The sequence below is a fragment of the Siphateles boraxobius genome, unplaced genomic scaffold (genome assembly GCF_051911475.1).
Source record: "Siphateles boraxobius isolate OS27281-9 unplaced genomic scaffold, OSU_SipBor_1 51, whole genome shotgun sequence".
Taxonomy (NCBI): domain Eukaryota; kingdom Metazoa; phylum Chordata; class Actinopteri; order Cypriniformes; family Leuciscidae; genus Siphateles; species Siphateles boraxobius.
The window spans coordinates 2,576,612-2,592,624 of NW_027509153.1; the positions used below are offsets into that span (position 1 = coordinate 2,576,612).

At 41.8% G+C, this 16,013-nt stretch overlaps 4 non-coding genes across 4 annotated transcripts; 1 reads left to right on the top strand and 3 right to left on the bottom strand.

The window, feature by feature from the left end:
• Positions 1-5,272: 5,272 nt before the first annotated feature.
• Positions 5,273-5,346, bottom strand: trnam-cau (transfer RNA methionine (anticodon CAU)). Its single transcript has one exon. It is a non-coding gene; the product is annotated as a tRNA-Met (tRNA).
• Positions 5,347-5,441: 95 nt separating this feature from the next.
• Positions 5,442-5,524, top strand: trnal-cag (transfer RNA leucine (anticodon CAG)). Its single transcript has one exon. It is a non-coding gene; the product is annotated as a tRNA-Leu (tRNA).
• Positions 5,525-15,375: 9,851 nt separating this feature from the next.
• Positions 15,376-15,448, bottom strand: trnav-aac (transfer RNA valine (anticodon AAC)). The gene has a single exon. It is a non-coding gene; the product is annotated as a tRNA-Val (tRNA).
• Positions 15,449-15,788: 340 nt separating this feature from the next.
• trnav-aac (transfer RNA valine (anticodon AAC)) lies at positions 15,789-15,861 on the bottom strand. Its single transcript has one exon. It is a non-coding gene; the product is annotated as a tRNA-Val (tRNA).
• Between the last annotated feature and the right edge of the window lie 152 nt (positions 15,862-16,013).

A 16,013-nucleotide genomic window follows, 5' to 3' on the forward strand; every position in this document is an offset into this window, starting at 1 on the left:
CTGGCTGTACCTGTTAATCAGTCCGGAGACCATGGTGTCCAGTGCTGGACCTTCCTGAGCAGTCAAGACACTGATAAGAATTTGTCCTGTCTCATTGCCAACAGAAGTCACCCACTGTGCTGTTCCCCTGGCTGTGCCTGCCAACTTCTTTGTGATCTAAAATCAACCAAATTAAAAATATTAATAAAGCATAACACAAATCATTTTCAAACTTCACAACAGTTAAAACATCAGTAATAATGTCAAACAATTACCTGTTTGGTTGAGTCCATTTTCAAAATGGTCCCAAACGTGGAGGTTATGCTTGCCTTGATGTGGTCTATGCGACTGATAATGTCCCTCCCATAAACTGACAGCAGCCACTTGCTAGTAGGGACATCAATGGGCTCTGGAGGCTTTTGGCACATGACAGGTAAGAGGCTGGGGCGGTTGATAAAACCAGCACACTCCTCCATATAGTGCGCCAAACGGTCAAGCCACTCCTCCCCGTGGTTCTCCCTCAGCTGTTTGACAAGTCTTGTGCGACTGTTGCCCAGCGTCCGTTCCCTCAGCATGCGTATGACACGAATGTCACAAGCTTACCTTTGTGTAAAAGAGAAGATTTGCTTATGTAATTTATTTTATGGTAAATAAAATACACTTTTATTTTGCATTTACTTCATATTACACATTTCTGCTTCAGAAAATAAATTATTAATTTTGAAATATGAATGACTTTATTATAAACACATTACAAAATTCTGTACAAGGCGTGTAGATTTTAACTCACTTCTGTGTCAAAATCAGACGGAAAAGTCTTCTATGGGGCACATCGAGCTGGTCCAGGACAGTCTGATTGGTAGACAGGTAACTCAGGCAACACACAGTACACCTGAGAGTCTCTGTTACCATAAGGCAGTACCTGTCGATGTCCAGGACCTTCCGTGCTCTCTTGTGGAGGCCATATCCAGTCAGCTGCTTCCCACATGCAGGACAGAACAGTCTGAACTTCCACAAGTGGTAGGGCATCCACACCAGAAGCCTGTGATTAAAAAAGCGATCTGGAGATGGAGCCTGGTGGTAGATGAGGGAAGGGACGGGTGGCTCATACCAGAGCTTCAAGTCTGTCCTAAGTCTGCCAGAGTGAAAGATCGCAGAAGCAATCCACCTCTGATCCTGTGAGGGGATTGTCTGCCTCATTTTAGTGGGCAGCCAAAATTTATCTGGCTCGGATGCAGGAGCAGGTCCGTGCATAGAAGGGGCAACATGCTCCTCCTGATTCAAAAGCAATGAAAGATTAGAGATGTAATATTAAAACATTGTTTCTCTCAAGTTTGCATACAAGTAATTCTACAAAGGGGCATTAGGGGACATTTCATGTCCATTTATGATAATTAGCCTATATTTTCTTCAAACAAAATTAATTTTAAGGCAGATTTGAGAACTGGTTCTCAAATGATTTTTAAAAAAATCACTGTATACATGGCTAAATGGAAAAAAATAACACTCATATACATGTTTTACTTGAAGTTTAACAAAGTTTGACAAATTCAACAGGGAAACATAAACCAACAGTAATTTTTGTAATGTACCCCCTAACTTTTAGAATAAGCCACATGTACATGTACTTCACACACAGGAAGTAAGAGATGCCACAAAAAATAGATGGGCACTCACCAAGGATGTAAGAGTCGGACTAGCTGCAGAAGGAGGTCTGACTTCAGGAGACGGATTGGCTGAAGGAGGTCTGGCTGCAGGAGACAGACTGGCTGAAGGAGGTCTGGCTGCAGGAGACAGACTGGCTGAAGGAGGTCTGGCTGCAGGAGACATACTGGCTGAAGGAGGTCTGGCTGCAGGAGACAGACTGGCTGAAGGAGGTCTGGCTGCAGAAGGAGGTCTGGCTACAGGAGACAGACTGGCTGAAGGAGGTCTGGCTGCAGAAGGAGGTCTGGCTGCAGGAGACAGACTGGCTGAAGGGGGTCTGGCTGCAGAAGGAGGTCTGGCTGCAGAAGCAGGTCTGGGTGCAGGAGACGGACTGGTTTAAGGAGGTCTGGCTGCAGAAGGAGAAGCACTGGCTGCCGGTTGAATGCTTGAATGAGAAGGACTGGATGAAGGTGAAAGACTGGGTCTGGCTGAAGGAGGCGGACTGTGACTACCAGGCTATAAAGATACATATTGTACATTATCAACAACCATAATAAAGATGATGATGATGAAACATATTAAGGTCTTTTTAAATTACCTGAATCCGCCTTTGTACATTTAGGCTGGGTTTGGCTGCTGAACTAATGGATCCCCCAAATCGTGGCTTTGTAAACTAAAAGAAGGAGATTATTGAACAGATTGACATTCATGTAATATCATACATGCATTGGAAATTTGATGATATGAATTCCCTATTGAAGAATACACAAATAATCTTCCAGCCTACCAATAAAAGGCATTGGGAAATTCCGGAGATCATTGCTTGTGGAGGAGGTAATCTACTCAAATATTAAAATAATGCTTTACCATTGATAAGTTAAGTGCAGGCCGTGTAAAGGTCGGGGCTGAGGTAGAGGTTGGGACAGCGGTAGGAGTGGATGCAGGTGGAGCACTTGTGGTCTGGTAAAAGAACAATCAAGAATGAGGAAAACAGGTTGTATTCATCTTTCATTCGTGGTACATTTTACCGATCTAATTACGCACAGGCATGCCATAATCTAACATTCACAGACATTTATACATTTAATCAGGACAATCCGTCCCTGTACACCAGCAAGAGTCTGAGAGCAGAAACAGCAAGGAGAAGCTGTATAAAAATAAATATAACACCCAATAAAAATAAATTCAATACTAACTGGTCTCTTTGGCAATTTTTAAAATCCAAATCATTTCTAAATGTTTTTGTTTGCTTGTGTTTTTATATCTGTAATGAGGTCATAAATAAAACCTGTCCTTCGTAATCTGTGGATACGTATATTTTGATATTTGGAGAAATACACACAGTGGCCACAAATTAATTATATTCACATTATATATATATTTTATTTATTTACAATTATACACTAATTAATGGAGCCTAACTGCAAATCGCAGATGAAATTGTAATTGACTGTCTAATTCTAAGATGCAAACAAATATATATATATATATATATATATATATATATATATATATATATATATATATATATATATTTGTTTGCAGCTTAGAATTAGATAGTCAATTACATGGATATATTAATCCATGTAATTGATCCTAAATTAATCCTAACATAAATATTATTGATATAGGTAATGGTAATGGACTGCTGACACATCAACTTTGTTTGAGGTAAGATTTAAAAGCTTTATACAAAATACTTTTTTGAATAAATGAGCAAAACCCAAAGCCTATCAGAAATTGTCTCTGCCTATTTAATCGTTGGAGGAGCTATGGGACTAGATATAGCCAACATTGTTATCCACGGTAAAAGGTGGTATCACTTTAGCAAGCTTTATAAATAAAAAGCAAAATTTTTATTTTTATTTTCCAAACCCCTGTGCTGGCAAACCGCCGCAGACGGGACATCCACTCATCGTCCCCCATGGCCTTGTGTGACTTTTTAGACATCTCTGGAACATTTGAAACATGTTTAGTCTTTTTAGCTACTAACGCTTTACTACTTATTACTGTATTTGATACAGTACTACTATAATTAAACACTAAACAATAACATACTAGAATCATGATCGATATTGACATTTTTAAACACACCTTAAAGAACACTGAAAGGTAAAAATCCACGAATATATTATTGTTAATGTAATTCATCATTGGAGACAATAACATGAGAAGTGCTGCAGTATACTACATCAAGACTGATCATGACACTAAACAACTTTACATTTTAAAATGCAAATTAAAATATGTTGTTGTTAATGTAGATTGTAGTTTATCAAAAAATAGTGTAATAGAAAAGTGCTGCAATATACTAGCTCATCAAGATATATAGATCATAACATTAAAAAGTACCTTAATGCAGCATAACATACGAGAAAAAGTTAGCAATATATGAAAAATATGTTGCTGATGTTAATGTAGTTCATCAACACATTAAGATGAAATGCTGAGGTTGCCAGCAGATCAAGATCGCGATAGATCATAACAATAAACACCTTAATGGGTCATAAAATACGAGAAGAAAATGAAATATGTATTATTGTATTGTTGTTAATGTAGTTTATCTTACTTGTTGACATTCGATGAATGAACGGCAATACTTCGGCGCGGGTATACCTGAGAATAAAAAAGAGCCCGTCTCTCCACGGCGCCTGAAAGATGAAGATTCGATGCGTGATTGGCCAAAGAATCCTCTCAAAAATGAAGCCAGAGAACGCCATTGGCTCAGCAAAGATGGAGATCCGAAACGTGATTGGCCAAGGAACTCTGAAAAAGATGAAGCCCGATAACGCCATTCGCCAAGCAAAGATGAAGATACGACGCGTGATTGGCCGAGGAACTCTGACAAAGATGAAGTCCGAGAACGCCATTCGCTCAACAATGATGGAGTGCTCGCGCTTGATTGGCTGTTGTGAAACAGCCGCACGGCTGTCAGGTAGCGTTCAGGTCGCAGTCTCCCCTGGTGGCGTGGGTTCGAATCCCACTTCTGACAAACCTAACCATTGGCTGCGGGCCCAAGCTAGAGTCTTTAACCCTCTGGCAAGTTTATCAAGAAATGCAGTAATGTTGACAAAGCACTGCAATTCAGTTCATGCTAGAATTAACCAAACATTAAAGTAACACTGACCTGCAGTACATGGCCTTTAAAGTAACACTTTAGTGCAATGTATGGGATTCTATGGCACTTGGAATTTCAAGTCATGACATTTCAGAAAAAATGGACATGTTGATTGAATCGGATTCAACTGAATTTTACGAAATAACATGTTGTGATGTTTACCGGAAGAAGATGCAGTAGAATTTCATGGCCAGGATTCTTGGAAATTTCTTGGAATGAAATGTCATGGGTTTGGGGGCATGGGGTTGAGTGTCATGACACAAGATTCAAGGAATGTCATGTAAAACATTACATTAGCATTAACAAGACATGCCATTAGAATGAAAGAATGATATAAGCCTTAACAAATCATTGTGACACATATGACATGAATATGAGAGTAATACTATTACTGCATTTGTTCAACATTAGTCTTAAAAAAACACTGGATTTCAATTACATTGCATATGAAGAAATGGACAAAGGCATAAAAGGGAATACAGAAAGCAGCTCATTAATTTACACGGTCCCGTGTATCAAAAAGCACCATTCTGCCCCGTGTGAGGCTCGAACTCACGACCTTCAGATTATGAGACTGACGCGCTGCCTAACTGCGCCAACGAGGCATGTGCTCTGACTCGGGTGAGCGGTGAAGCCCTACCTTCTAGATCATCTGCCATTCGGTGTAGGTCCAAAAATGCTGCTCAACACCGGCCGTCATGTCAGGATGGCCGAGCGGTCTAAGGCGCTGCGTTCAGGTCGCAGTCTCCCCTGGAGGCGTGGGTTCGAATCCCACTTCTGACAAACCCAACCTTTGGCTGCGGGCTCTAGCTAGAGTCTTTAACCCTCTGGCAAGTTTATCCAGAAATGCAGTAATTGGCACACCCTGGAACATGGGCACACCCTGGAAACCTGGTGCTGATGGTATAAGTATATTTGGTACCATCTGCAGTGATGCTCCAGATGCAGATGGTGTCAGCAACGTCTGACTCTGCGCTGGTGCCTTGGGTCTGAGAGGGGGTCGCCCAACAGAAGTCTGCCTCTGCTTTGCCTGACCAGCTGTGCTCTCTGGTAGCTTGTACTGGTGCTGCTCCCCTGGTTGTTCTGGCTCAGTCCGTAGACGTTTGGCTACCAGGAGAGGCTCATGAGCTTCAGGGAGGGGCTGAGGCAACTGAATGCCCTGAAGCAGCACAGACAGGTCCTGCTTTTTCTGTCTTTTGTTATACCACTGAATCAGGGTGTTCTGGTTAACCTCCACCAGCTGCATGCATGTTCCTCCCATCACCAAGCTGTTGCCCAGTACAAGCTGCCTTATCCTGCGATAGTCTTGCAGGATCAAAGACCATCTTGACAGGGCTCCCTTGCCTTTTCTTTTGGGGCTTGGGTGGACAGTGCAAAGTCTGATGAAGATGGTCTCCACCAGACGGCAACAGTCAGGCCACTGAGCAGGTGCGCTGCTTGCACCCAGCACACATCTGGTGGTGCTCTCTACACCAGGGTGAGTGGGCTTCTTCGGGACCTTGAAGCGTCCACTCAGCAGTCTCTTGCGGCATCGCCTGTCATACACCACCCGTTCCTTGTCCCGGTCATCCAGGTTCTGCCAAAGAGCAATTATGGTGTTGGCTTCCTGGTTGGTCAGGCTGAGGGCTGTGTGGTCCCGGAAATCCACCAGATATTCTGCCAGCTGGTCCACATGTTGATAACCCGGGATATTTTGGTAGTCAACAGCCTATTAAAAAACACAAACATGCAATACAATTATTACATCACATCTGTCTAATGCATAGTTCCATAACTGATTGTGTTATTTTCCTGTTTATCACCGTAAAGCACTGTATAGTACAAAGCAGAGAGCGCCATTCTTGACATTTTACAAAGCACCAAATAAATAAAGATGACTTGACTTGATGTGTATTTGCAGCTTACAAATGAATTTAGGCTGTACTTTTAAATGTAAAATATGTGGAAAGTCTGGATTTAAAGCACTGGATGTTAATTCATCATAATTATTCTAGTTAATTTGAAAGACATACAAAGGAGTAGTATTTACCGTCTCTTCTTCATCAACATCCTGACCAGCATCCTCTGGCTCTGAGGGGAGAGTTGAAACAGATGTTTCAGAGGGAACAGGTGTGACAGCAGTCCCTGAGGGTCCAGGTGATGAAGGAGACTGTGTGAGGACAAGTTTGGGGTCAGGGATCAGTGAAGGGGATGTGGAGCCCAGTACAGGTGTGGCACTGCTGGTGACCAGGGTGGAAGAACCCAGTGTCAGTGTGGAAGAGGGTGGTGACAGAACAGCCTCCAGATCTGCTATTGTGTGATCCTCGCTGATGTCACAGAAGCCCTCATCTTCATCTCGCTCCTCCACACTGAGGTCCTCAATGAGCTCTGCTGTCTGCTCAGAGTCAGGATTCATGTCCTGCAGTGCCTGACCAGTCTGCTGGAACAGATACTGCACTCCAATGAGCTCACCTGAAATAAAAACAATAAACAAACGGAAATTAAATAGAATGTTGTGTATCATATTTGATACATTAGGCTTTTGTAGTAGCTCATAAAGTGTGAGAATATAGAGCTCATCGTCAAGGAGAAAAAAAAAAAACAGTTTTATTTAAAGGCCCAACACGTTTAATTATGTGGGCAAAACATGAAATGAAATGCAACACAATGATGATTGAGAGAAAAGTCTGATGATCATTTTGATATTTACATGTGACATGATTTTCTAATCAAGTGAACCCAAGCTGCTTCAGTTTAGTAACTAGTCATTAAATATTAGTAACAATATAAAAGTTATTCTTACAATTACTTTATAAAATCAGTAAAGGTTTCACAATGAAAAGAAACGTGAAGCACGAGCTGAAGGTGGACACTTTTACAATTATACTAAAAGACTATAATCAATCAGACGACAGAGGGCATGTTTCCTAAAAAGTTTTGATCATGTTGATCATTTAGAGTCCTTTAGAAACTTGCATATCAATTATGATACAATCGACTCTATAGGGTTAAATCTGACATATAGACGGAGGTTACACAGAAATTGCAAGTTGATAAAATAAAAAATATATAAAATAATTCTCACCGGTGTAACATGCAGGGGGACAAAACGTGGGGACCACTTTCCTGCCAAACAGCTTTTCATAATTGCCGTTTACACAGTGAACAAGTTCTCCTGTGTAGCTGCGCAAAGCTGATGGCTCCGATGACAGGGAAGCAGCCTCCCGGTCCTGGTTCCACCGGTGTAGACCCTCCAGCAGATAAATCTGAAAGTTCAGACTGTTTGCACTGGTCCCTGTAAATAGACACAACAGTGTTTAGGAGGTGTTAAAGGAACACACAAAAACACTTAATGCTCTTTCTTTACACATGCACAGTGTGTGTGACAAAGACAATACCTGGGATGAAACGGTTCAGGTGTAAATGAAAGGACTCGAGAGAAGTGGAGCCTCTGGCACATCTGTAGGTCTTTAGAAGCACACCTCCCTTGTTTAGGCTCCCTGTCTCTGTATAGAGCACAACACCAGGGGGGTCTTGAATGCATTTCACATGCTTCTTCTGGACATTCCAGATGTGCTCCATCCTTTCTCGGTCCAGGAGAGGAACACCCAGGGAGTCTTTGCCCTTGCTGCTCAGGAGCTCTGTAAGCAGCCGCTCAAGGAGAAGGATGGTAGTCTCCTCTCCACAGGTCCTTCTCTGGCAATGGAGTGCCAGCTCATTCCTGGTAAGATGCTTGTTGACATCTTCATCTGTCAGCGCAGGCCAACCCTGGGATATCAACAGCTCTCTCTTTGCTTTGCGAAGCATAGAAACATCAGCCGCATCCCACTCAAAAATGCACGCTGACAGCCGTGACATGAAGATGGGATACAGCTGATGGGCATCAGTTGTACACCCCATGGCAATCCTGCGCATAAAATGCCAGATGTCCAAGCGAATCATGAGATCAGGCCACCCTCTGAATCTGGTTTTCAGCTTGGTCTCACCCACATCAGTGCAGCAGCCACAGTCCACGTACAAAACAGCAGGTGGATCCACACTAGCCTGCTGGTACCTTTTCACCAGACCATCGACCATCATGTCCAGTCCTGCTCCTTCCTGTGCTGTCAGCACACTCATGAGCACCTGACCAAACTCATTGCCAACAGAGGTAAGCCAGAGTCCCGTTCCCCTTGCCGTCCCAGCCAGCTTCTTAGTGATCTGCAGTAGATGACAGGAAGCATGCAATGCAATGAAACATCACACCATGTAGAATATGATACTCATGCTCTGATAATGATATAACAGTAAACACCATAAATTAACAAAAATCCCCTGCTAACCTTTTTAGTGGAATCCATCTTCAAGACTGAACCATACGTAGATGTTATCCTTGCATGGATTTCATCCAGCCTTGTCAGGATGTCTTGGCTGTACACGGTGAGCAGCCACTTGCAGCTTGGGACCACTGTAGGCTCTGGGGGTTCCTGGAATTGTATTTGCAACACCCCGGGTCGTTTGAGGAAGTCCACACATTGGGTGGTGTACCGGGCCATACGCTGGAGCCACTCCTCACTGTGGTTCTCACGCAGCTGTTTGATGACCCGCGTGGGACTGTTGCCTAGGCCACGCTCACGCAGGAGCCGAATGACTCTCATATCACAGCCATACCTTAGGAAAAGCAAAATCCACACATTCATATATTTTACATAATTGATTTGTAAAGTATTTGCAAACATATTTGATGATGGGCTATCAACTGGATGTGGAATTAAAGTGTACTTACTTTCCGCGTGAGGATGACCCGAAATTCAGAGCGATGGCCCAGATCCAGCTGTTGCAGGACAGTCTGACTCCAGGACACATGCGAGGCTTTACACTTGGTACAGATGAGGGTTTCTGTGACCATGTTGTACATCCTATCGATGTCCAGAACCTGCCGTGCCCTTTTGTGCAGACCGCTTCCAGTCAGCTGATGCTGCCCGCAGGCAGAATTGGGACAGAGAGCCTTGATCTTCCACAGCTTGTACGGCATCCACAGCAACAGAGCATGACAAAAAAATCTGTCTGGAGCTGGAGCCTGGTTGTAAATAAGTGCTGGCTGTGGTGGGTAATACCAGAGCTGTAGGTTGTCTCGAAGCTCTGGTTTTCCCTTGGGCCCCATTTTAAAAAGCCTGCTGGCAATCCACCTGTGATCCTCTGGTCGCAAAGTGTCCGACCACTGATTACCGCAGATGCATCTTGCAGTAATCAGTAAGATTCTTTTTGTTTTTGAAATATGATTAAAATACAGTCAAAAACAGTAATAGTGGGAAATAATATTGCAATTTAGGATCGCCGCTTATTTGAATCTGTTTTCAAAAGTATTTACAGTTTTTTTCAATCGCTAACATGCGCTTACCCATACTTCAGATACTTTTTCCTAAACTCTTAACACAGACTCACACCAACAAAACACAATTGGCCAAATGGATAATTTTCTTCTCAAGAACACATTTTGTTACAGATTTTATGATTGTTTACACACTAAAATAAAAATTTCCACACAATTTGCAAAATTCTACTCCAATGAGCAAAACCCCTCCACAGATTTGCACAACATTACACACAATGTCTGCTTTACCCTTTTAGCAAAACATTACACACAGTGATTTGTAAAACTCTACACACATTTTCACACCTTAGACACAGATAAGGATTGTATCTGTGTCTTGTGAAGTGAACCTTGTTTTCACTTCACAAGGTACATGCAGTCAATCAAAGTACACCAGGTTTCAAAACACTGGCTATTTTATTACAAAAACTTCATAGACTTTTGTGTTTCAGTTTTACAGGTATTTGCATACAAAACATGCAATCCACCATTTTTACACTAAATTTATTGGTTGGGAACTGTATGTCCACATGTACAGTATTCCAGTAAAAAGCAAATCAGTTTTTTTCCCTTTACTGTTTACCAGCCTCTCTTAGTGAAAGACCGTGGTTGATTACATGGTCAATGATAGTGGCACGAATTTCATCACTGACTACTGTTCTTGCAGCCCTTGGAAGTCCTTAGGCCTGCTCTTCTCCCTGGCCCTGCTCCTCTCACTGCACCTCTCATCTCTCACTGCATCTCTCACTGAACCTCTCACTGCACATCTCACTGCATCTGTCACTGCACATCTCACTGCATCTCTCACTGCACCTCTCACTGCACATCTCACTGCATCTCTAACTGCACCTCTCACTGCACATCTCACTGCATCTCTCACTGCACATCTCACTGCATCTCTCACTGCACATCTCACTGCACATCTCACTGCACATCTTACTGCACATCTCACTGCATCTCTCACTGCATCTCTCACTGCACCTCTCACTGCACATCTCACTGCATCTCTCACTGCACTTCTCACTGGGCCTGCTCTCCCTGGGCCCCTTGCTCTTACTCTTCCTCGTCCAGACAGACAGTTTGTCTTTTTCTGTTTCCAAAAACATCACTCCTCAAAGTCCTCCTTTTACTGTATAAGTGTCAATGTAACAGAAAAAAATAACCCCTGCCACTGAGTCTAAGCCAGACTGGAATCAGCTATGGTTGGCCCAATTTACCCAACATAAATCAGGTGTGTGTCAATTATTCAATTGTTTTTTTATTATCAGATGAGATATATTGTTTTTGAATTGATATCATTGAAGAAGCCGAGGTTTTTATACTGTATCTAAGGTTTGGAATATTGTTTTTGCTATTGTGGGGTGGTGTGTGTTAACATTTGTAAATACTACAAAAACAGTCCATAATTTTGTTGGGAGGTATAGCTTGTCTGTTAAGAAAATTTAAGCATTGTGGAAATGTGTTCACTGACTGCATATTGTGTGAAAACTGTATAGTATTGCTCTTAATTCATTATGATAAGATTTCCTGCATACAAAATATATTTCTAAAAACTGCACAGATGTGGAATTTGTCTTAGAATGCAATGTGGATTATGCCAGTACTTACAGAGACAGTGGTGCTTGGTGTAGGGGCACTGGACACTGCTGCGCTGGGTTGGTCAACAGCCTGAGATGTTTCCTGGAATACAAAATATGTTTCTAAAAAGTGCACAGATGTGGAATGTATCTTAGAATGCAAGTTTCTAAAAAGTGCACAGATGTGGAATTTGTCTTAGAATGCAATGTGGATTATGCCAGTACTTACAGAGACAGTGGGGCTTGGTGTAGGGGCACTGGACACTGCTGCGCTGGGTTGGTCAACAGCCTGAGATGGTCTCCTAGCCACATTCAGATTTGGCTTTGCAGCAGCAATGTGGGACCCACCAAATCTTGGCTTGGTAAACTAAAAAAGGGCAAAACAATTTCAATGAAAAGACAAATTGAATTGTAACAGCACATTGGCCAAAAATATAATAAAATGTAAAATAAGAAAATATCTATTGATCCTATCATTCATTATATAACTAAAGGACCTGCTTTCTTTCTTTAACTTATTTTTTTGTCTGTGTATTACCACACTCTACTACTTATACAGATTGAAATATGCACAGTTAGAATAGAAAAATGTGTGGGAAGGTATTGCTAGAATGTGAGTATATAGTAATTTAACAAGTACCTTTTAAAAATGACTTAAAATCAAAAATAGTTTGCACATAGTTTGTAAGAGAAAGCGTTTATTAACAGTAATGAAGGTTACCCTTGAAATGGCAACAAAGCAGATTCATGATGACTTAATTCATAATACGTGTATAATTAATTGTGCATAAGTGGAATGTTACCTGAGAAATACAGAATGAAAGACGTAGCTTCAGTAGCCAGTTGGAAAAATCAAGAGAGATGCCATGAAGGACGTGAGTGTCCTTTAACCCATAATGGCAAAGCCCAATTAGAGAGGAAGAGGAGAATGCAAGAGCAGAGCCCAGAGAAGAAAGAGAGATCACATAGGTTACATTGTTCTTTCACCATTTTACTTGATCTAAACCAACCTGAGACAGTGAAACTGACCAATAAGCAGACTACAGCCGCCCCTGTACAAGGTGTCACAGCTGGCAGGTAGGTGTAAAAACATACCAGCCATTTCCACTGAGCTTAAACCTTTATACTAAACGTATATTAAAACTGCAATTATATATATAAAAAAAATGTTATTACCTTTGACAAACTTGGTATAATTTTAGAAGTAGGCTGGGGTGGGAGCTGACGCTGACTCTGCGCCATGACCTCCTGTGCTGGTCCAGTAGCGGCAGACTGTTGTTCAACAACCCTTGGTGCTTGTCCAATAGAGGCTGTGGCCTGCTTAAGACAACCACAAAAAAACATAGGCTACAATAATTGTTGAACGAGAAGAATTTGGTCAGTAAATTATATATATATTAAAAAAATACAAGTTACATCTTTACATTGTTACCTTTTGAGTGTGAAAACCACATATGCACTTTGGGACCGCTCCGAGCAAGGTTGTCTGGCCGCGAGACTGCATCGGACATCTTTCAATCTGTAAACATTATCACACATATAATATAGAATACATGCATTTCTAACTTATCAGTATGAATGCCACATTAATTTATTGTAGTGTGTCATTTATTTTTATTCATGTTCTTTGAAGGGGAGATACAAACTGTAAAATTAGAGATAAAGAGTGAGTAAAGTTTGTATCCTCCTTTAAAAGAACAAGAGAGAAACATTTCACACCTTCAAAAAAACATCCATTCACTCAAAATCCCCACCCCCACTGCCTCAAATCTCTGAATCTCCCAGTGCAAAAAAAAGGTTTTTTTTTTACATAAATAAACATAAATCTCAAATACCTGCAACATTATCTACATACATATCTATAAATAATGATGACATAGAATTAAATGATTAGGATTACAATTATTACATCATGCAAAGGTGACAAAAGCACACTCACCCTTTGGTACACGTCATGCCACTTTTTCTGTCGAGGAGCTGGCCTGTTACCCTCATTTGATGGCCAAACTCCTGTGCTGGCAAACTTTTTTAGCCTTGCAATCCAGTCAGTATCTGACATGGCTTTATGGGATTTTTTGCCAGACATTTTTTTGTTGGGGGGCTAACAGTTAGGTTATATCGTTTTGAACAAAACTACTATAATACAAATTATTTCTTTTAAAAAAGCACACACGATATTTACAATTATAATATATACAATTATATACAAATATAAAATTACATTGTCCGAAAATACAGTTAAAGTTACCGAAAAATAAGTTTCGCAGTCCTCCGTTAAAATGATGCTGCCTGACCTCCGTGACAGTGATGCTCGACGTCTGAACATTTTGACCTCTGACACGCCCCTCAGGATATGTCATTACTTCGTACACCTTCGGCTCAGTTCGGCAACTTGATTGACACTTGGCTAGCTTCCTGACTCCTCCTCCTAGCGGTGCTAAGCGTAAACGTGCCATCGACATTTCCTTGTACTCTGATTGGTCAAATGTCGAAAATGATAAGGAAAAAGTCAAGAATGGCGCTCTCTGATTGGCTGCAAATGTTATAATGTCGAGAATGGCGCTCTCTAATTGGCTGCAAATGTTATAGCGCGTCGACATGATTGGCTGTGGCGTTCAACATTGTTCAACATTATCCCCATTTTGACGGACTATCCTTCGGCAGCTGGCGTTCAGGTCGCAGTCTCCCCTGGAGAGGTGGGTTCGAATCCCACTTCTGACAAACCTAACCTTTGGCTGCGGGCTCAAGCTAGAGTCTTTAACCCTCTGGCAAGTTTATCCAGAAATGCAGTAATGTTGACAAAGCACTGCAATTCAGTTCATGCTAGAATTAACCAAACATTAAAGCAACACTGACCTGCAGTACATGACTTTTAAAGTAACACTTTAGTGCAATGTATGGGATTCTATGGCACTTGGAATTTCAAGTCCTGACATTTCAGAAAAATTCTAAAGCAAACGTGTTATCCACTACACTACGGAAACCTATTGATGAGACGCATGTGCTTTTTAGAAGATGGCTGCTTCCCATAATCTGCCCTGCAAGTAGTGTGACAGTCTGTAAATTCCACAAACAACAGAACAGAGGTCATTCAGCATGGCAGTCTGCCTACAGCTCCTTGGTACGATGGCCTTCACCTGTCTCAAAAGTAATGGTTTTGTAGCGAATTGCAGGATTACAGCGAAACACAGGAAACCTCAATGGTCATTTGTTTTATTTTTGTCCTTTTCTAAAGAGATTAAACCACAAACATTCCTGCAAGTGTACCGACCTGCTCAACAGAAAATCACATACGAAATTTTTGCAAAAACCACCCACAGTTTCCGCCCAGTTTCGAACTGGGGACCTTTCACGTGTGAGTCAAACGTGATAAACACTACACTACGAAAACAGTCTTCATGTTGCAGACATAAATCTTTAGGTGCACGCTTGTTAAAAATCATATAAAGGAAATGAGCGCTGCACCCACCTAGCGTGGTAAACAGTTTAAATTGTCTGTCAGAATCCAACAGTTGTTTCTGCTCGGCTTCAAACCGAGGGCCTTTCGCGTGTTAGGCAAACGTGATGACCACTACACTACAGAACCACTACATAACGTAAACACGTCTTCAGGTTGCAGACATAAATCTTTAGGTGCACGCTTATTAAAAACCATATAAACGAAATGAGTGCTGCACCCACCTAGCGTGGCAAACAGTTTAAAATTTCTGTCAGAATCCAACCACTGTTTCTGCTCGGTTGCGAACCGAGGACCTTTCGCGTGTTAGGCGAACGTGATGACCACTACACTACAGAAACCTGTAAGATGACTCCTTCCCATAATCTGCCCCGGAAGCAGTGTGACAGTCTGTAAATTCCACAAACAATAGAACAGAGGTCAATGAAGTGTACTGACCTGCTCAACAGAAAATCGCATACGAAATTTTTGCAAAAACCACCCACAGTTTCCACCCAGTTTCGAACTGGGGACCTTTCGCGTGTGAGCTGAATGTGATAACCACTACACTACGTAAACACGTCTTCAGGTTGCAGACATAAATCTTTAGGTGCACGCTTGTTAAAAAGCATATAAAGGAAATGAGTGCTGCACCCACCTAGCGTGGCAAACAGTTTAAATTTTCTGTGAGAATCCAACCGCTGTTTCTGCTCGGTTTCGAACCGAGGACCTTTCGCGTGTTAGGCGAACGTGATGACCACTACACTACAGAAACCTGTAAGATGACTCCTTCCCATAATCTGCCCTGGAAGCAGTGTGACAGTCTGTAAATTCCACAAACAACCGAACAGAGGTCATTCGGCATGGCAGTCTGCCTACAGCTCCTTGGTACGATGGGCTTCACCTGTCTCAAAAGTAAGGGTTTTG